The sequence below is a fragment of the Lissotriton vulgaris genome, chromosome 1_1 (assembly GCF_964263255.1).
Source record: "Lissotriton vulgaris chromosome 1_1, aLisVul1.2, whole genome shotgun sequence".
Lineage (NCBI taxonomy): Eukaryota > Metazoa > Chordata > Amphibia > Caudata > Salamandridae > Lissotriton > Lissotriton vulgaris.
The window spans coordinates 1801749509-1801771223 of record NC_141685.1 but is presented as its reverse complement, the minus strand read 5'-3'; the positions used below and the strand labels follow the sequence as shown (position 1 = coordinate 1801771223).

Here is a 21715-nt window from a genome sequence, read left to right as displayed (position 1 = left end):
TCCTGCTGCAAAACTCTGCTACTTTTTCTTCAACTCCGACAATAGCTTAATCAGTATATAGTTTACTGTAGAAATTGCTAAAAACATCCAATACTTCAGCTGGATTGTCACGGATTTGTAGATTTGCTCATCCTGCATATTGTTGATCCTTTTGGCCACCTCTTTTTGGTGGAGCCTCTTGGCTAATATTCAACCAGAGTTTTTGCCCGCTTCATAAATCTCAGATCTGTATACTGTAATTTGAGCAGCTAATTTTGAGGCGAAGTTCTAGTATATTCTCATTTTTGAAATAGCAAGAATGCTGGAAATTTGTTGAGTATCCTGGCCGTTACTAACTGCAACCATGAATTTATTTTCTAGCAACCGAAGTTTATTCATCTCATCCAACAAAGTAGACCGTAATTTAAATTGTTTATTAACAGAGTAACTTAGGGTCTCTCCACGGACTCCAGCTTCCCATACCATGTGGACAGACACAGAGCCACGATCCAGCTTAAGAAAATCTATTATCCATTTGGACATCTGTTCACAATAGGCAGAATCCACCTGTAATTTCCGTTCAAAGGTCCAAGCTCTAATGGGCGGTCTGAAGTCAGTTTCTAAATCTAGCAAAATCGGGTTATGATCCGAGATTACTTTAGGTTGAATATCCATCCTAGCAGTGTTAACAAGCTCTGCTGTCACAAAGAAATAATCTAAACATACATGTTTACAGTGAGGTGCAGAATAAAAGTTATTCCCTGGGGCCCACTTCCCTTTCGTACTCCATACATCTAAAAGCCCAAAATCTTTCCCCTGTATAGCAATAATCACGTAATATATCAACACTGCCCGGTAAGTGAATATTAAAGTCCCCACACAGAATCAGGGGAGATGGCCATTGGTCTAGTTCAATACTAAGGTCATTCAACATACCAGGGTCGTCAAGATTGGGGCCATAGATTCAGCAAATAGTTGATGCAAGACCATCTAACCATAACTCGGCAGTCACCCAACAACCACAAAGATCCTCTTTCACCCTTTTACACTCCCCAACCAAACCTTTTCAAAACTGCTACCCCTCTTGTTGTTGACCCTTGTCGTGTGCTGCCAACAAGCTCTAAACCCAGGTCCTTCAACCATCCCCTGTTATTCCAAGCAATATGGGTTTCTTATCATTGATTTGAGAATCTGAGCCATAATCCCTCTTTTCTTCTTATCATTCAGGCCACAAATATTCCATGAACAAACTACAAATCTATCCATCCTCAAACTGAAGTTGGTTTACCAAGTCTGACTTCCCTTGCTTTGTTCCCAATGATAGGCTGCCTGCCCAAAATATTTCAAAGCATGTGCAAATGAAACTTTTATTCACACTAAGGATTCTGCTCCAATACGTGCACCTGAGTGTAATATTCCTTGCCCCACCACCCCAACCAACCCCCCCACTTTTCCCACCATGAAACCCCTCCCTACCCACCCATGCCTTCACCCAAATGAGGTAAAAGGACTGTCTAGTTCCTATTGGTGATGGAGAGAAAGTATAAAGTACCCTACATCATCCCCTCTACCCCCATAATTTACAAACAGTCAAAAAAGAAAAGAGAGCAAAGGATGAGAGAAAGCTGTCTGACTACCAATGTTGTAGCCTTCCTGCTAGATTGATCCCAAAAATTACTTTGCAGCAATCTCAGAAATAAAAAAAATAGTGTTTTATCTTTAAATATGATTTTGAGCTTTGAAGGATTTAATAGGTAGGCTTGCGCCCCCTTAGCCTAAAACTGCTGGATCAATTGATGGAGATGCCATCTCTGCTGGACTGTGGCTTGACAGTAATCTGGGCATACAAAAAATTCACAGCCCTTCCCTCTTCTCTTACGGTCTGTCTAGCTAAATAATACAGGGATTCACGGAGTAGAAAATTATTTCAACAAATCAAAATAGTTCTGGGTTTACCCTCCACCCCGGTCTTGCCCCTTTGTATCTGGAAGGGAAATCTATCCACCCTCTGCAGTTCAAGTTCTCAATTAATTGCGAAAGTTCAGGAAAAGCTTCAGAAAACAGGTTGATGACGAATTGGCGAATGCCATTCCCTTCTGTTCCTTCCGGCACGCCTAATACGCGCAGATTGTTTCGCCTTGATCTGTTTTCTAAATCCTTCAATTTCCAGTTTATATCGTCCCAAAGAGAATGTAAGGAAGATAAGTCCATTTTTTGTTGGCCAATTTCGTCCTCAATTATAGAAATCCTGACCTCAACTTCGCCAATCCAGGCTGAGATCTCCATACAATTCTTAACAACGCGGCGCACCGTATTCTGGAGTTTCTGCACGCGCCCTGCATCCAAAGTCCTTCTGCTTTTGTCTCTTCACGGTGTGACATTATTGCCTGACAAATAGTGGCTAAGGTAACATCATTCTTTGTTGACTCTGTGGGGCATACACCCCCTCCCTGTCCTCTTGCAGTGACTACCGTCTATCGTTGGGTTCTACATCGGAAGCATTGCCCAGCACAGGAGAGCCATTGTTAGCATTATCAGGGCATTACTCGAGATTAGCTGGGGTAAATCCTCTAGTTTGCGTACTGTATTAATGTCCCCAGAAGCTAAAAGACTGTTCTCGTCCTCATCCAGAGGAGCAGAGCTAGTCAAACTTCTGTTGTCAGCCCAATCACCTTCAATACTCTCAGTCTGCTGTTCCTATCTAATTTTCTCATGCACATTCAAAGATAAGTAGCCATTAATTACTCTCTCAACCTTCCTCCCAAGAGGGAGGATAGAAGAGTTTTCACATTTAATCAAAGAGCTAATTACTGTCACTAGTTGAAAGAACCCTCTTCAGGCAAACAAGTTTTATAAAGCCATGTTTGGTGCGGACTTAACAAAAAATTAAGTTCACCACCGAATTAGATCTTTAATGAATAAATAAATAATGCCTGAATGGTCTCTGTGGTTTTGCACTTGCTCAACATGTCGAAATAGAATTTCATAAGGGGAATTCTGGTATCCTTTGTACCACAAGGATACATCCATCTAATTAGTAGGCAGTTTCTACTTTAGCACGTTATGCGCCCAAACCGTGTGGGCTTCAAAATACTACTTATACGTGATTTAGCTAATATGAAACATAGGCTGCTAAACATGTCAAATGCAGTCTCCTTTGACGTGTCCCTTGCAGTCATGCAGGTGCATTAGTAGTCCAATCCCGAAGACACTCTTGCGAATAATGTGGTACTATACTGCAGCCCACGTGTGACATCTAAGGGGCATATTAGCAAGAACCTAGTTAAAATTATCACCACAAATGCAGTCTCCTTTGACGTGTCCCTTGCAGTCATGCAGGTGCATTAGTAGTCCAATCCCGAAGACACTCTTGCGAATAATGTGGTACTATACTGCAGCCCACGTGTGACATCTAAGGGGCATATTAGCAAGAACCTAGTTAAAATTATCACCATTTTAGCGGCAGGAAACTGCCGCTAAAACGGCGTTAATGGGATTGCTAATATGCGTTATAGAATTCCAATAGAAGCCCAGATTAGATGTCCTGCATATCTAACCTGGGCTTCTATTGGAATTCTATAGCGCATATTATCAAGCCCATTATTTCTGCTTTAGCAGCAGTTTCCTGCCGCATAAGTGTAACGAGCTTCTTGCTAATATGCCCCTATGTTTCTTGACTCTTGTACTGTGTTCTTACCTAAACATTATACATGGAAATTGGGGGTCAGACAATATACTGCAAGATTTGGGGGTCAGAGCACATGCACTCAGAACTACATAACAGGTTCCCAGAGCTGTAGTTAAATTATACCAGCACATACATTCTAATAAAGCAATTTTTTGTGAAGCCCCCTCAAAAATGTTATATTTCTTATAATGCCCACATCGTTTTAGTACTATATACACATATATCGGATTCCATTGGATGTGATTGGATGTTTCTTATAGTCTATTAGGAAACACAGTTTTTTTAATGTTGTTCCAACAGAAAAGCTGTAGCTCCACTAATTCCAAAACGTGGTGATGCAGGCAAAGGCAGACACATTTATAACAGGGGGAGCACCCTAAAACTGTGATGGAGGAATTGGTATAGTAGACAGGCACAGATCGAATGTAATGCTACCAATAGCATTTTTGGGATCAATCCAAGACACAAATGCGCTCTGCAGACATGGGTCATACATGTTTTCATTCCAACGTATTGCCCTATTGCTGTCCTTCAATCACAATACAAGGATAAAGGGCACCACAGTGAAAAAATTATTCAGTGTTGGACTGACCTATAGGGCGATCCTGCAGTGCCCGACGGGCTGGTCTGACTGGTCAGTGTTTGAGACGTTTTTTGCGCTGTTTCCGGGCATGTGTTATCGTTTGCTTTGCCTGTTTTATCTGTTAATTTCCTTCCAAACATTGCTTGTAGCAAGCTCAAATTCATGCAGTGTTAATTTCCTTGGTATTAAAACAAACATTGCACTCTTCCATATTTCGCAAAACTCTTAAACTGCGTGCCTTTCCAAGTTAAAAACAGCTCCACTTCTTTATCTAATTTACTAATGGGGGAGGGGGCACTTCTATTTTGGTGCCCAGGACTATTTTCTTTCCCAGTCTGCCCCTGTAAGCTTTCCCACTCGTTTATTTGATGCCTGAAAGTGCAGCATCAAGTGTGCAGCATTTCACTTAATGATATTGATCCAGCGGGCCAAAGAAAATTCAGTCTCATATGAACAACTCTACACCACGATACTCGCCATAATTCATAAATTTATCACTAGGCCCATAAATGACTGAGACATGATTTGACCAACTGAATCATATGACCTAATTAATCAAAACACTTTTTATACATTTAAGTAAGTCACTATCATAGGCAATGGATTAACTAATGGTAACTCAAGGAAACAAACAAGACCAGCTTGTCATTTCAAAATCTATTTTATTAACTTTAATAAAGAGCGAAATGCATTTTAAAGCGTAATTTCTTTTATTAGCAATTTTTATTACGTAAAACTATTTATTAGAAAGGCACATTTGACTGTTAGCTCAAACCAAAATCAGCATGAGAAGTGCTCAAACATTTAGGATTTTTCCCTAAACCCTATTTCCCTAACTTAACTAAAGAAAACCTAAGGGGAAAAAGTAAAGTCTTAATGGATCTTACGTGAAACGAAAGTCCGACACATCACTGGAGCACAGGAACGAGCCCGCAGTGCTCTTTCTAAGGGGGCAATTTTTATACCTTTTTCCTATCTAGAACTAACTAAAAGAATACAAATATTCGTGCAACACGAAGCACGATTGGACAAGAAATGCCATCCGATGAAGTCATTTGCCATTCGCATAGCAGAAACCACCTTTCCTCAAGAGCGGCATTGTTCATAGACTAAGAGTGTCACAGGCTCTTCCGTGACTCGCAACATTAGGTAAAGTCAACCGTTTGCTTCCTCTGTCCAAGCCTTTCCGCCGCTGCACATCCTGTCCTTGACCATGAAAACTTAGACAAAAGTACATCTAATGCTTCCACACAGCCTTGCTTTCACGAGCGCCTTTCAAAGGATTATTGCAGAAATTATTTTCCATCTCAAACGCTGCTGTGCAAGGCCCAACTTTGACAGGACTTCGGACATCCATTTTAGAAATAGGCCACAGGCCTTTATAGCATGATTTTAGTATGCAAGGAAACACAAGACAATAATTAATTTAAGAAATGATAATTATTCTGTTACCCACCCCCTTGACTAATATTTAACCCATTAATCTATGTTACCTAGCTTTGCAAACAAAAACAAACATAGCACAGTGACATAAAAAAGACACAACATAAACATAAACATAACATAACATAAACATAAACATAAATAGAAAAAAAGTATTGAAGGAGGAAGCATGGCAAAAATTGGTGTCAACCAGCGAAAATCGAGATCTCTCGGCCTTCTGGAAATTTATAAATACCCCGCTCCCTTGGGTAAAGATGCCGGAGAGAAATATTGACCTTGCAATTGATGGTGAAACGTGGGCTGCTTATTTTCAAAATCTATATAGTCACCCACATCGACGACATCAGAACCAAAGGCCTCATCATCTTTAGACCTCCTTGATGTAACGCATTCTAACATTGTCTTCAGGTGGGAAGAAGTGGAGATGGCGATAAGGGAGAGTCCAGCTGGCAAAGCACCAGGGCCGGACACCATCCCCACAGATGTTTTCAAAGCGGAAATATCCTTTTGGGCACCAATATTGACATCTGCTTTGAACGCCGCAACTATGTCGGGCCACTTCCCTTCCTGGGACGAGGCCGTAGTGATACCCATCTTCAAAAAGGGTGATAGGCATTCTCCATCTTGCTATAGGCCTATCTCCCTCCTCGATTCCCTAATGAAGATTGCAGGCCGCATTATTTTGAAACGTCTTGAAGTATGGGCAGCGGAGAAGAACATACTTTCAACACTCCAGTATGGCTTCAGATAAGGGAGAGGTACAGTAGAACAAACTCTGAACCTACATCTTATTATGTCCAAATACGTTGATACAAAAAATGGAAACCTGTATGTTACTTATGTGGACTTAAGCTCTGCTTTTGATTGTGTAAACCATGAACAACTTTGGGACATTTTGGAACTTTTAGGAGTAGATCCATCAATACTCATCTTTATAAAGAATTTGCATAGAAACGCAGGAGCTAGAGTTAGATACAGCCCAAAAGGAGAGTGCTCGCCAAGATTCTCCATAAATAGAGGGGTTAGGCAGGGATGTATATTAGCCCCAATGCTTTTCTCCCTCTACATAGACGCAATAGGAGATCATTTAAAAAACTTCGAATGCGATTATCCCAAGGTGGCAGGGCAATCAATCCCTATCTTGCTCTATGCCGATGACGCGGCTATACTTTCACAAACTAGAGTGGGGTTACAAAAAGCAGTCACGGCATTCAGGGATTTCATGTACGATATAGGCCTGAGAGTCAACATTAAGAAAACCTACTCAATGGTCTGTAATAAAAAGATAAACAAAAGATCATGCCCCATTCATATTGAGGAGCAAAGACTAGAGACAGTGGACAATTTCACGTATTTGGGCATTTCTGTAAATCGACACACATCTTGGAAGTCGGCAGTTAATATGAGAAAACTTGCCCTTGTTAGAGCTGTTGGTGGGCTCAGAGACTTTGCCGGAAGAATAGGTGGGAGGCCTGTTAAACAGCTAATTATTTTATATAAAACAAAATGTATTTCAACAGCTATTTATGGGGCTGGCCTTTGGGGCTTTGAAAAAAACATTACCTCTATTCAAATTGAGGAAAACAAATTCCTAAGGTATTTATTGGCAACACCTAAATCAACTTCCATATACATGATGCATATTGAGTTAGATTTATCATTTATTTCTGATTTAATTAAAGTGGAACCCCCACTTTTGTGGCATAAAATCTGGACCACTACTGAAACAGACTTAAATTGCGATAAAAGTGATACTGGACATTCTCAAACAGGAGGGGGTAAGACATACGAAATGGCTGGTCTATATTAAAAACTTTTTCGTGGAAATTGGTCACCCAGAGTACTTTTCTGATCCTTTGACCTTGGACTCCATATCAAGAAAAAACTTAAGAAAAACTCTATTGGATCACTTGGAGTCTAAAAGATGGACCCATCAAAAACAAAATACAACTATCCAGGCGTACCAAAGGGTGACGCAGCACAAGGGCCTCCAAGCATACCTGTCAACAGATTTTTCTTGTTATGCTAGAATGCTTCTTGCCAGATTTAGACTGGGCTCTTTTTTTCGTCTTATAACTTTTCCAGTAAGAAGTGATTGGTCTCGAAATCTGAGTTTTTGTCCATGTGATGATACCTCTGTACAATCAAATATTCATACCATCTTATTTTGTACTTATTATGCGATTCCCAGGAAAACATTATTAAAACCCCTACTAAAGAGATGGGGCCTGAGGTCTTGCAAGGACGCGTAAGAGCGCTTACAGACGCTAGAGGATAAAGAAGTTATAGGTATCATGGAACAGTACTTGAAGTTGTTGATCAAATTTAGGAAATCTCTGCAAGGCCCTACCTATGCTGTTTTTTAGATCTCTTCTTTTTAATTAATTTTTAATTATCCTAAGATTGGTTCTCCTGATCTCGCTTTTTTAATGGTAATGATTTCTCAGATACACTTTTCCATTTCTATTTACTTATTTTAATGAATTGATCAAATTGTTTGTTTTATATTATCTCTGAAATTGTATGCTTGTATGATATTTTATGAAATATCGAATGAAGCTTATTTGAATTTTTTTTTTGACACAACATAAACAAAAGCGCATTTAAAGAAAGCACATGCCATTATTTGAAACAGCAGCAGTTAATATATAACAAACGAAAGACAAGGTAAACGTATTATTTAAAACAAAATGACAAACATGACAAGAGCACAAATAATTAAACCTGTGTGTTTATGTCGGTGCACACTACTCTAGGTTGGTTTAATACAAAAACATGCAACACTTATTAGTATATTAAAAATGATGGGAGTTTTAAATCAGCGTGCTTTAATTCTAAACTTTATTCTGAAAGTCCGCAATATAATCACCATTTCATCAGTACTGGGGTATACATTAGCTCTGTGGAAAGGCACTGTGAGGACTTCAGAATGCCTGAAAATGTCTCATTTACAAACTTGTTGTGAACTCGAAATCTGGCCTACATGCATGGGATACACTGACCAGTTTATAAATATTTAAAGAACACCGCACTTGCAGATAATTTTATAACCTGGGTGGGCTCGATGCACTGACATTGTGAATAGTGATTTACAAATTGTTATATTTACTGAATCGCAGTTAGGAAATCGCTAACCCTCATGCATTGTACTTTGTTTCTTTCAATTACTGATTCCTAGTGGGTCGCAAATCGGCCTCCCTCGTGAATGTTTTGAAATTAAACATGAAATTAGGCGACAGGATGTGGTCTGATGGCTAGATTGTCGATTTAGGTGCTGGAAACCAAGGTTCGAGCCTTGGGGTTGCGTCCACATCCTGGGATTCTGGGCAAATCACTTAATTTCCCCGTGCCTGAATGTGTCCTTGTGCAACATAACCGGTGCATGTAAAGCGCTCCAATACCTTTGGTTCGAGTTCACGCTATAAAAATCTGCAATTAAAACAATATATATATATGAACGAGGTAGGTTGCAGTTTTGAGACCCATTAGGAATGATAGCCATCACAGGTATGATCAATCGATCAATCAATCAGGGAAGTTTTAAGCATGCTACTCACCCGTGAGGGTCTCAAGGCACTGAGGGGTGGGGGGGAGAAGCTCTGGTCAGTCAAAGAGCAGCTCTTGAGGGTTTTCCTGATGTGCAGGGTGGGGGCGCATCTGAGGTTGATCAGCCCATGTTCCAGGTTTTGGCTGTGATGTAGGAGAAGGTTCTTCCACACGTTCTTGCTCTGCGGATGCACGTATTATGGCTTGCTGGGGTCAGCAGACCACCATGTCTGTGATTACCTTTAAATAAAGCAAAATGGTAAAGTTTAACTTTAATTTTCTTAAGAGTAGTCAATGTTTATTTTTTATTTTTTCAAAGGGGAAGTCCCATTTGGGAAACGGAAAGTCAGCTGCAGAACATTAATACATACAAGTACTATTTGGTATTTGGAAAGGACACCCTAAAGATGGCCTTGGTATTTGGTCGAAACTCAACATCAAAAAAATGTTGTTTATCTGACCCAAAATGTGGAGCACTAGTCAGGCTTCTGCTAAGGAGCATCCAGTGCTTGATTTGAGCCGGAGCTTTTTGGTGCTGAGCACCAGCACTTAATTGGTTTCCGATGCTCGGGACTAGCACCTAGTTGACAACACCACACTTAGGGCAGTCTGCCACAAGGTGGCGCTGCTCATGTAATTTAGAGATGAGCAGTATAACAGTTATTTGGGAAAACAATATAGATAAAAAAATAACTACATTCTGCCCCCCCGCCACTCCTTTAGCCTTGGGGACCAGGAATAATCTGAACAGTCAAATTTACATGCAAGAGAGATGGTTAGTAGTTGTTTTGGCAGGGATGACGAGGCGATGGGTGGTGCAAGCTGCACTGACCTCCTGGTAAGAGCCCTGGCACTTAATAGTTTACAAATTAAGCACTGGGAGCATCAAGCACCTGCTACAGATCTCCCGCAGGTGCCAATAAACTGACATGGCAATTAATCAACAGATTGGTATTAGGAGATAAATTGGGAGCTTGCGCTTTAACAATTATTTTAGAATCCCTGGTTTCCAAAGTTCAGAAACGAACAGCTAATCTAAACCAACTACACCCTGGATTTATTGTGAATGTGCCTTGTCTCAGTTGCTTTACAGCAGAGTTCTCCAAAATTGGTCCTGGAGTGTCGGATCCATGCCAGATTTTTATCATATGTCCATTTAGATAAATGTAGTTATCTTAAAATCTGACATGGATCCAGCCCTCTAAGACCGACTTTGGAGAACCTGGCATTACAACAACAAATATGAAAATTTTCCCTGCCCTTATTTCAGTGGAATTACTTTTCTGCAGGTAACAGAAGAGTACACATATATTTAAAAAAATTGGACAAGCATATTCTGCGTGAAGAAACTTTCGACTTCAATGATACGTTCCTCTCCCCCGATTCGCATCCTTTTGTGATAAAAATGCTTGTTATGCTTTGTTAGCTTATGTTAAAACATTTGTTAGGGCAGCTATTGACTGTAGGTATATTGCTACTGTAGCCTAGGGCAGTAAGGGAAACAGAAGAAAATTAAAGCAAAAACTAAATAAATAATAATCGATTTCAGCTAAATAGGGAGTCCATTCCTGACTTTGGAGGTTAGAACTTAGAAAGAATTGCCACCAACAGAGGATTTCCCGAAGCGAGGTGCCAATTGCAGATTAGCTTGTGATGATCTAAAGAGCGACCAGCCGGGCTTGTATGTTCTGAATTTGGTTTTGAAAGAAATTGTTGAACAGTATAATAAACATTTATGTACCAGGCAGATTGTTGTAATGCTCTTTCATATTTAATTATGTATTTCTTGTACAGAAGTTCTTATAATGACATAGTTGTAGTTTTAGATTAGAATGGCTAGACACTGCTCTGATTCAAATTCCTTTGTATTGTATGAAGAGCCTGCTGTCAGTTGGGTGGAAGAGCTGTTTTACCTATTTGACTTCAAGAATAAATCCAACTTAAAGAAGATACATTTCCTGTCTTATCATTCTCAAGAAAGAACCTACATTTTAACACAGATGTTTAAAAAAGAAAAGATCCTTTGTGAGCAGGCCGCACATGAAGTTTAGAAAGAAGGCGCTTTTCTGTAGCACATTGTTTGCAGGGGGTGGGGGGATATAACTACTTGGTTTGAATAATTTTTTCATAATAACCAAGAGAAAGGGAATTGCAGTATCCGGGCCGAGAGCCAATGGTTGCTGCAACTCCTGCTATTCTGGCATCTTCAGGTAAAAGAGCTAAAATTGGTCTTGCATATGAAAGTATAGACTTCTTTGTAAGTGTCATTACAATGCTATTTGCGCAAACTTTGAGACTAAGTGACCGTATATTAGCACTGTTTTGTTTTGCTCAGTGTCAGTGTTTGGTTGTAGGCCTGTTTTATGTGTCCATTACTACTGATAATGGCATTATTCCTAGACCTACTCCATCGCCTTCCTTCTTAACATGTGAGGCCTCCGCCTCCCCCAGACCCAAACCCAGCCTATAAAATCTCCACCCCCCCACCTCCTCCTGTGCGTAAACAAGCCTGACTAGCACTTAGTTGGATCGTGCTGGGAGGGAGGGTCCTAGAAGGAAGGCGAGGGAGTAGGAATAGGAGTAATGCCATTATCAGTAGTAATGGACGCCTTACCTCCCGTCCCTCTCTCGCTTTCTTTCTTAACATGTGAGGGCATAGCAAGCCTAAAAAAAAAAACTGAGACGGACGACTGAGTGATAAAGAACAGCAATTTCATAATGTGCCCCAATCACAGTACAAAAACAGCTCTATTCCCTCAGAGAGGACAAGACCCTGTGGCCCAGAACATTATCCAAATGTTCCAGACCAGCAATCCGACAGTGTGGAACAAACGTGGAAGGGGAAGACCAGGTCACAGCCCTACCGATCTCCACCACCGAGGTACCTTGCAATTTAGAAATCGTAGCCACCATTCTGTGAGTAGAACGGCCTTGAACTTCCATTGGAGGATCCACCCCCTTAATTATGTAAACCAACATGGCTGTAGACCGAATCCAATGACTCATCGTAGTTGTGGAAGGCTTTACACCCTTCTTAGCAGGATCAAAGTTAACAAACAAAGCGTACTCCTTCCGGAAGGACTCCACCACCTGCAGATACCACAACAATGTCTGCCGCACATCTAGACAGTGCAAATGACAATCCTCTGCAGAAGCAGGATCAGGACAAAACTACCTCCAAACTGAGATGAAAAGCGGAAATAAACTTGTGGACAAATGACGGCACCGACACCAGAACTAACCGATCCGAAAAGATCTTGCAGAAAGGATACTTACAGGAAAAAGCCCCCAATTCTCCCAAGTGCCTAGCCGAAGTGATGGCAACCAGAAAACAAGATTTAAAAGTCAAGAGCTTCAACTCAATACCCTCAAGGGGCTCAAAAGGAGGGCCCGTCAGGACATCCAAGACAAGCTGCCTCCGAGAAGGAAAGGAACGAACTGGCCGGGGAAATGGGTTCAACAGACCAGTTGTCCTGCAAATTATACCAGGAGTCCCGAAAAGCCTGAATGGGCACTCACTGCACCCGCAGAGAGGCTACCGACAACCCCAAATGGGCTCCATCCTGCAGGAACTGAATTACCCAAAAGAGGTCAGCCACTGTGGAATCAACCTCCTTCGCATCACACCAGGACGAAAAAGCCTGCCAATGTCGAGCATAAGAGAGAAGTGTAGAGGACCTACGGGAAGCTTGCAATGTAACAGCCAAATGGTCAGGCACCCCCAACCCAGCTAAGCCCCGCAGTTTAACCGCCAGGCCATCAAGTGTAACTTCCTTAAGGTGCCTAGGGGAAGAGCCGGAAATCTCAATGGAGACGGAACCACAGGAAGGACCCTCACCCGGACACAACACAACCCGGCCAGCAGAGGAAACTAAATCGCCCAAGGCCAACAGGCACAATCAACACCACCTGAGCACGGTCCCTCCAGAGTAGCAGAAAAGATGAAAAAGCATACAGAAGACCCAGAGGCCAAGGAAAAGTCAAGTCATCGATGCCCAGAGCCCTGGGACACTGACTCAGAGAACAAAACAGGCCTACCTTGGCATTCCCCGGGTCCGCAAACAGGTCCACCACTGGGAGGCCCCACCGACCCACCAACTGGTCAAACAAACTAGGAAGGAGGAAGAAATCTTTTGACGAGGGAATGTCCCTGCTTAAGCAATCAGCATGAACATTCTCCACCCCTTGAATGTAGAGAGCAGACAGACCCAGCATCCTGACCTGAGCCCAGAGGAAAATGTTGATGACTATCAAGTTCGAGGACCTGAACCTGGCCCTCCCTTTCTGTTGACATAGGACTTTAGCACCAGATTGTCTGTCTGAACCAACACCATCTGGCCCCACCGAGAGTTTTGAAAGTGAATCATGCACAGCCAAATTGCCCAAAACTCCCTCTAGTTTGAAGACATCCGGGAACCCCTGAACCTGCTCCAACCCCAGCCAAGCACACCACCAGGACAGGCTGGCATCCGAAGTCACCACAAGTTGACCTGGGGGAGACAATGAGATCCCTGCCAGAAGATGACGCTGGCAAAGCCACCCGGAGAGATGCTCCAAGATCCGAACAGTCATTGGTAGGGAAGACAATAGACTCTGACCCCCCAGAGACCAACCCAACAGGATCAAGTTGGCCATGCGAAGAAGGTGATAATGGGCCCCGAATTCTACAGAAGCCAAATGCCCCTGCACCCTTAGCCACTCCACCCCCTGGAGGAGCCTCCTGTGACATCAAGGCCAGAACCTGTGCCTGAAGGGAGGCCAGGCACCGGTCGGACAGGGTGACATGGCCAACCTGAGTTTGAAAACGAACCCGATGAAAACCATGTCCTGAGAGGGGGACAAATATGACTTTTCCCAGTTCACCTAAAACCTGTGCCCTTGAAAAACCTTAAGCAAAAGAAACAATTGATGGACGGACTGCTGGACAATGCATACATTCACCCCCAGTCACAAGGATCTGTGTTGAATCCATCATTCTTTTGCTCACCACACCACCCGTTTGGACACAGCCATATGCAAATCAGTTTTGACCCTGTTCATTGTGGGAACAGTCCAGACCGAACTGCCAAGCCAGGTCCTCCTTGGACCGGAAACAAGCATCCTGGTACCGATTTCAGGGCATCACACTTCATCAGCCAGGCTGGAAGGACCGGAAACAAGAATCCTGTGACCGATTTCAGGGCATCACCCTTCATCAGCCAGGCTAGCTTGAATCCAGTGGTGTAGTGAGCACGGTACCCACTTCTGGGCATACGCTTCCCACTTAAGGCAGCATATGGAAAAGAAACAATTGATGGACAGAATGCTGGACAATGCAGACATTCACCCCCAGTCACAAGGATCTGGGTTTAATCCATCATTCTTTTGCTCACCACACCACCCCAGTTTGGACCCAGCCATGTGCAAATCAGTCTTGACCCTTTTCCTTGCGGGAACAGCCCGACCTGCCAAGCCAGGTCCTCCCTGGACCGGAAACAAGCGTCCTTGGACCGATTTCAGGGCATCACCCTTCATCAGCCAGGCGAGCTTGAATCCAGTGGTGTAGTGAGCACGAGACCCATGTCTGGGCATACCCTTCCCACTTAGGGCGACATATGCAAAAGAAACAATCGATGGACAGAATGCTGGACAATGCAGACATTCACCCCCAGTCACAAGGATCTGGGTTTAATCCATCATTCTTTTGCTCACCACACCACCCCACTTTGGGGCAATAGTGAGCAGTACCTTCTGTTCTGTTTCAAGATATCAGTTTTGGTGTGGTGTGGCTCACTGGTTAGAGGCGGAAGACCCTGAAGCAGAGGTCGGCCCGGGACCAGGGTTCAATTCCCGATGCGGCAGGGTCTTGGGCCATGGTCAGCGGACTCAATAGTTCTCGCCTCGGTGCCTACTTCAACCATGGGTCCCACTCAGCAACTCTGGGCAATAGCTTGCTTAATCTCTACTAACGCCCCCATCAGTGCCGGGGATGCTTGTCTTCACCTTGGAGATGCCCAGGAGGGACCATCTCACAGGGAAAGCCAGGATGGGTTCCCCAGCGGTATACAGCGCCGGGACGCCCCTTTGCTGGGGCAGCTGTGCGCTTTACAAGTATACGACATTTAACATTTTGAAGGAGATGTTTCACTCTGCTTTGCTCTGTTCAAACAACTACAGGATGCAAAGAAAAATTAATCATTTTATATATAGTTACGGTGAACTGGGGACAGTGCACATAAATAAAGTAAGTGGGAGTAGAGGCATGAGGAGAACCAGACTTGAAGCCTTTAATTAGTTTAGCAACTGCGTTAAAAGTGGATCAAATCGAATTTTCAAGGTGGGATGTGACAGACGACTAATTGGCAGAAAAGGCTTTGGAGTAAGAGTGAATAATTTCTTCATTAGTACTGTTAAAAAAAGAGCTATTACAGTTGGTTTGTATAGATTTATTGATACTGCTTCCATTTTCCTCACAAACGTGCAAGAACTGCTTGCAAAATAATTGAGTGCTAATAGTCTGGGAAATGGAAGTAGGGATATTGGACCGTTACTGGAAAGTGTTGAAAGTTTCCATTTGATATATTTGCTGCATTTTGAAATTGGTTTGTAGTAATGATTGTGAGCCTCCTGTATAGCTTTTTAAAATAGTTTTCAGAATTAAGAGTTTGGATTTCTATAGGAGGTTTTCTTCCAGGATTTAATGGGCACCCCTCTTGCACTCAAACTGCTTGTTTTAAGTTTTAAATTGTGTTGATATCTGTTTGTAAAACAGGTGGCTAGATTAGCATGCTTATTTATTTTTAAAGGATGCCGAGACACAATTTTGTCAACAATTGAATACATTAATATACTTCTAAAGCATGCAATCAAGAGTGTCCCTGAGCTGAACAAGGCAAATCAGGTACAGAAAGCATTATTAGCTAAAGAATTGTTTTTAACAGTTTCCTGAAAGCAGTCTCATTTGTAGTGTTTCCTAATTGAAAAGGGAGCTGGTTCCAAAGAGAGGCTACCAGAAAGGAGCAGGGAGAGCACCTTGCCTCTATTTCTAAAAGTGCTGAACAATCAAGCCTCTGGCATTCTTAGAGTGCAGAGATTTTATGGGTCAGTATTCTCCTTCCTAAGAAGTGCTTAAAACTCTCATTCAAAAACATTGACCTTCCCACAGATTTCTTCTGTAATTTGGGTTACTTTGGACAGGTTTGCTGCTCTTGAGGGAAAATGATAGGCTACGTCAGCAGGGCCGGACTGGGATTGAAAGCAGCTCTGGCAAAGTTTGCCAGACTAGCCCCCTTCCAGCGCGTAGCGAGTGAGTGAGATAGCCCGATTGCTACTATAGGGGTTTGGAGGGGTTCTCCCCCCAAGAAAATTTGGAAAAGACAGACCAAAATGGTGAATTTCACAGCACATTTTCATTACATATTCACTTGTATCAACTTTCAAAGCACAGTAAATAGTAGATGATAACATTAAAGAGCACCAGGTTACCCATCCAGTCATATGTACCCATAGACATTCTTTCAGAGAGCACCGAAAATAGACCAGTAGTGTCAAGTCAAGAAATACTTTATTCGGCTCAATTACAAAAACCATAAAAGTACAAGAACACATAAAAACGGTCCATAGGTCACCAGGCAGCATAAAGACATAGAAATACAATATAAAAAGGGAGGGAGTACCCATTAAAATATGCAGCACATGATGCCAAGATTTAAAAACAACAATGTATACATTATTCTGTAATTAAAAAGAGCAACATGAAGAAATTTAAATTAAAACTTGATTCAAGTTACAATGGTCAATATTTACAGTAAATCATCTAGGACCAGTTAATCTTTAAAGTCTCACCGCTATGGTTAAAAATGTAGCTACATTGTAAATTTCCCATATATCTACTAATAGTTGAAGATGCAATAAAGCTGGCTTAACTTGCCTAAACCCTTTCCCCTTTAACAAGGGTATAATAAACTTTTTCCTGATATCCTTAAAGTAATCACAAAAAAACCAAAAAGTGAACAGTATCCATGATCGAACAGCCGTCACATTTGCACAAATCTAGATCAAGTGGCTTGGTCCAGCCAGGGCGGCCTGAAATTAACAGATGGATTTTATCCAATCGGAACTTGGTTAAAAGATACCTATGATTTGAGTTGTCAACAACCTTTAGGTAGAGTTCCAGATCATGTCCAGAGGAAACAATCAGTTGGTGAGTCCTAACAGAAGGCTTTAATAGCTCCAAGCCTTCTCTGTCCATCCCTCAGTTAAAAAAAAGTGTTTTTAACCCACTTCAGATCACCTTTCACCAAGTTAGATGGTTTATTGAACAATTCAGGCCGACCCAACTTTACACACATTTGTTGTACGTATTAACCAGTAGTGAATCATAGAGAACAAAGTAACAGTGAGACCAGCTCCCACACGGTGTGTAGTGAGCAAGCGCAGTGAGCAACCACTACTAGGGGAATTTGGGGGGGGGGGAGGGGGGGTTTGTCCCCCCCAAGAAAAGTCCGAAGACAGAAAGTCCAAAACAAAGCATTTTCAACATATTTTCTCTCCTAAACTACACCGATGACATCACCATGTCTGCAACGAATGAGGCAATTCCAATTATTTTTCACGTCATCCATGTACAACTGAGCCAGTTCATAGGTATAATGGATGATTCCATAACAGTGCCTTTGAGCCAGAGAATAATTAAAGACGTCAACTTTTTGCCCTGTTCTCTCCTGGGCTTGGTGCTTGTGGTCGCTGCAGGGGTGCAGTGCTGCCAGAAGACCACATGCCATGATAATAGGCGCTACTCTTGTTTTCCAAACATTACCTTGCATTCTGGAAAATGTAGTTTTGTTTTTCCAGTTATGGGCCTGGGTCTAGGTTTTCATGCAAAGTGCTGAGGCTAAAATATCACGATGGGGTGAAAGCATCACACGCTGGTCAGCAGTCATTTTACAGTCTGTTTTTCAAAGCAAATCACAACTTCATCAACCAGTGGTGACAAAAATGAAGACAATAAATGTTTTTGACACAGTGTTTTGGCTTACTCATTAGCTACCACTCACTACACCTAGTCTCTGTATATATGCCCACATACTTGTGTCTACAGGGTACTGCTGACATGATGTGGCTTTTCCTGGTGCCACCATCTTTCTTTCCCATCCCCCCTCCAGCAGCAGTGTGCCCCTGAACCAGCATCCCAAGGTGGTACACACATCAGACTCCCCTTGCATGTGTGAGCACCCCTTAACATGTGGGTACACCTCTCGCAGCACCCAATCCAAGCATCTTCGATCACAAGGTCTGCTGCCCTGCCAGTGTGTGTGCACAAACCCAGTGCCACCTTCTCTTCATTGTGGGGCATGTAGCATGCAGGGTGCCTAGTATGTTAAATCACTGAGACGCACATAACCCCCAGCACCTAATCTGCACATACAACATAGAAGTCAATCATGGCCAGCACCCTGTCCGTGCTAAACATACGAAGGAAAACAGCTTTCCAGACACAGACATGGGAGGACACAATATAAACGTCTTCTGTTGCTTGAATTCTCATTATAAATGCTTCGCTTTAAAATACCATAACAGAACAACAATATAAAAATAAATACAGGGCTGCAAGTACCAGAATGCACTCTGCCTTGCAGAAGTCCTATATACAACAATTACGCACTGAACATGCAGTTTTGATATTTATTTTATAAACGCAGGATTTCAAGTTCTATAAACCAATATCCCATGAGAAGGTATGATGTAAAAAATTCATGTAATTTTGAGTTTCATTCTGGTTCTGTAAGTACCAGAGTGAAATCTATCAAGCACAGATGTGCTACAAAAACACAAACTGTACATGTTGCTTTGATTTTTATTTTATAAATGCAGGAGTGCAGGTACCCGAATGCAATATTCCTCCTACGTGTATTAGATAAAATACACAGAGTACATGTTCTGCTGGTTTTCGTTATACAAATGCAGGACTCCAAGTACCAGAATGCAATATTCAATGTAAATGCATGGTGTAAAACAATGCACACTGTTACTTTGATTTTCTTTTTACAAATGCAGGACTGCAGCTACCAGAATGCAATATCGAATAGACAAGAAGAACACAAGCTGCTTGTGCAGATTAGATTTTCCTCCTATGAACGCAGGCTACAAGTATCAGCACACAAACTGCAAAACAGGGCAAGATAAGTTGTTGTAAAAACAAATGAGGTGGTAAATCGCAAATCTCTAGTCACACACTGACCTGCTAAAAAAGGAGGGATGCTATCTCACTCACTCAGCATTCCCTCATTTCCCAGGACCTAAGCTCTTCACTAGCCAAGCACCTAGGAGGCATCACGTGGTCCTTGATTGCGCTATAGATACTCATCACACAGACCTAGCTGCAGATAGTGGTGTGACGCAAACCCCCTTCCCCCAGCAAAATGATCTGAGGGGCCACTGAAACTCTCATACCTCACACACATTCTCAGTATGGAGGATGAACTGGGGGCCCTTAAAGATGGAACGACCCCTGCAAGGGCCTGAGCTGGGCCCCTGGCTGCAGAGAGACATAAAGGCATCATGCCAGCGCTATGCAAATCATTAAAATAAATGAAAACATATACAAAAGCTTTTTTTGAATTCATGAATATTCGTGAAATTTTGCATACATTGAATATATTGATGAGACACACATCCCTTTATAACTGAAGACCTCTTTGCCAAGCAGTCCTTTCATTATGCTCTGAAGGTAGGGCCATGCTGACTTATTACAAAGCCAGCATAACAAAACACGGCAAGCCACATCAATGACGCTGTTTGTCTCAACCGGCCTGTGCCGGTGTCATCGCCTCCAGCATGGCTTGGCGCGGCATAAACGCTATACTCAGTGGTCGAAGTGGGGGAAAAAAAGTTGGGGAACTGTGGGCGGTGACTCCGAGGACGGAGCTAACCCAAGGATTCAATCAGTGGGCAGAGTCAGAGGTTTGGCCAGAATCTGCCAAACATCCCAATTTTTTGTATTTGGTTGGCATTTCACTGACCAGTTACTGCTTATTGTGTTACTTAATTGAACCAATGGATTCACTTGGTTATTTAAGGTTTAATAGAAGTTATTGGCATTTAAATACATTCACAAAGTGGGATATATTTCCAATCAAACAATGTCCCAAATATGCTTAAAAGTGGAATCATAAGCCATTTGTCTCCAAGTCGTGTAGTTTCTCTCATTAGCAGTTCTAGCTCCTTCCACAAGAGCAGTTCAAACATGAATGGCAAAATATCCTAGTTTGCAAATGTTTTCTTTATAATTATGGCTCTTCCATATTTGCCACATGATACATCATCCACTGTATAATCTTACAGTTTTAACTAATCATTTTTGTAGCTCATATGGATCAAAAGTTACTAAAAAAACATGACTTGAGTTGCTTCAAAGTGGACTGCCTTTTGCAAAGGTTGACTGATCACCTTTCTCACTGCTGCATGTGTATGTTATACTGAACTAATGAGGCAGAATCTTTGCAAAGACTTAGAATGTGTAAAAATATCTAAATAATAAAGTATAAGAAGTATAATTAGTCAACACTGCAGCATTATTTTGTCCCCCTTTGCTGAATAATTCCAGTGGCTCCAGAGCAGGCTCCACATGTTAAAAGTGCTTGTGCATGAAGCAGAGAGTCTGTGAAGTTTACAAACTTAGTTTGGTGTGCGTGCAAATCCTGCATTGCCGATCCTTGGTGAGTTGCAGCTACTACTGCTGAAACAAGGCAATGCAGGCACCAATGGGTGAAGTGGACTGGCCTTGATGGCTGGGCTGGCTTTAGTGCTGGTGGCACCCTGTGCAACAACGTTTGCTGGTGTCCCCAATGATCACCTATGCCTCATACTCCCTCACTATCACCCTTTAACAGTCCCCCTCAAGTCTCCATAACTACACTCATTCTTAGATGCATGTCATGTTACACTTGAACTTGATCAAGCAAGGTAACGTCACATTAATTATAAATTAGTGTCACCTCATAATGTCTGACGGTAATCTGTTCTTGCAAAAAGTTTTTGATTCTAAATGTCCGAATTTTAATCTTCAGCTACATCTAAAAAATCGACCTGCTCCCTTGCGAACATATTGAATAAACAGGGCAGCCTTCAATTGACCTGTGCCAAGTAAGTTCATGAGAGTATCTATTTCACCTTGGTTTTTAAAAAAATTAATAGAATGGATGGCTATATTTACCTTGGGATTTTTCTACACTTTCAGAATCCCTACAGTTAATGTAAATTATTGATGAAGAACAGTACATAATCTGACCGCGAGTCAGAAAAAATTCTGAGTAAGTGCTATGGTACTTTCCCCCTGTTTTACCTAAACAGTAATAATCTTAATGCTGCCTTTTGTAAAATTTTTCGTATACAAAATAAATTGTTTATCCATGCGCGTAATACACGGGTGGTGCCCAACCCCTGGTTTTAGCGTATATTATTGTGCATGAATTCCTTCCATGCCACTGGGAGCACTA

The 21715-nt window shown here is 42.1% G+C and overlaps 1 pseudogene; it reads right to left on the bottom strand.

The window, feature by feature from the left end:
* Positions 1–267: 267 nt before the first annotated feature.
* Positions 268–21715, bottom strand: part of LOC147751231 (uncharacterized) — a 97194-nt pseudogene continuing 75746 nt past the window's right edge.